The sequence below is a fragment of the Trichechus manatus genome, unplaced genomic scaffold, assembly GCF_000243295.1.
Source record: "Trichechus manatus latirostris isolate Lorelei unplaced genomic scaffold, TriManLat1.0 scaffold00015, whole genome shotgun sequence".
NCBI lineage: Eukaryota > Metazoa > Chordata > Mammalia > Sirenia > Trichechidae > Trichechus > Trichechus manatus.
In genome coordinates, this window is record NW_004443951.1 from 377876 (window position 1) to 379336 (window position 1461).

Sequence of the window (1461 nt, forward strand, 5' to 3'; positions counted from 1 at the left end):
ACGTGAATTTTATTTCATACAGACCTCCTGCAAGTGTTTAGAGGGCACAGTCCCCAAGACTGCCCTCATTTCTGACACCAACTACAAGTTTGAGAGAGTTCCCAAAACCAGCCTTAGATATGATAATTTGCTAGAAGAATTCACAGAACTCACTGAAAGCTGTTATTCTCATGGTTACAGTTTATTACAGGGAAAGGATACAGATTAAAATCAGTCAGGGGAAGAAGTACAATGATCTCTATGGTCCAGAAGGATTGGAACCCATGAAGGTTCCAAACGTGGAGCATCCAGTTACCCTCTCCCCATGGAGTCATAACAGTGTTACTCTCCCAGTATCAATATATGACAACACTGATAGAGTATTGCCAACCAGGGAAGCTCCCTCGAGCCTCCATTTTCAGTATGTTTATGATGGTGTGACTGACTGCCCGCATGGCTCATCCCAGTCTCCAGCCCCTCTGGTTGAGCTGATATCACATGACCCAGAGCCTCCAGCAGCATCACATTGTCGGTCTTTCTGGGGTGGTGAGACCTTACCCTAAATCATATTGTTAGACTACCCAGTGTGACTCAAGGTCCCCAGGCAACAAAGACACTCTTATTTGGCATGACATTTCCAAGGGTTTAGAGATCACCTCCCAGAAGTCGAAGGCAATGGCCAGACCTCTTTCCGGGCAAGGTTGAATTCTTTACTACACACCTCCTAACAACACTAAGAAATAGAAGTTATTAAAATCCCAATTTAGAAAGGGAAATCAAGGCACACTGAGGTTAAGTTACACAGCTGGTAATGTTACCAGGCTGGTAAGTGGTGGAATCACAATTGAAATGCTTATCTGTGCACTTGACCCCAATGCCTTTACTTCTTCCATTGCCCCACTTGGCCCAGAGCCACAGAACCAGAACCAGGGCCTGCCTGCTCAGAATCAGGGACCTCAGAGAGGAAGGGGAATTCACCCCACCCTTTCCTGCTTGCATTTTACTGTAAAGTTAACCAAGGCCCAGAGAAGGCAAGTGGCCTGTGGGGTCACAGAGCAAACTAACAGCATAGAGCCAGGACCAGGACTCTGCTCTCCCCAGTCCTGATCTCCACACGCCCCACTCAACTGCTCCAGTCTCTCACCTCCTGATTTTAAGGACAATTTTCATTAGGAACTTTGTATACATTTAACGCTGAAAAGAACCATCCCCCCAATACTAGCTACGTTAAAGCACTAAGAGGACTCGGGAGGATGAAGAGGAGGACGTGGTAGGGAGAGTGTTATGGACTGAATTGTTTCTCCCAGAAATATGTACTGAAATTCTAACCCCTGTACCTATGGATGTGATCCTGTTTGGAAATAGGATTTTTCTTTTGTTATATTAATGAGGTCATGCAGGTGTTGGGTGGGCCTAAACCTAATCACTTCTGAATTATAAATAGAACAGAATAGACAGAGACATACACAAGAGGAAGAGGAA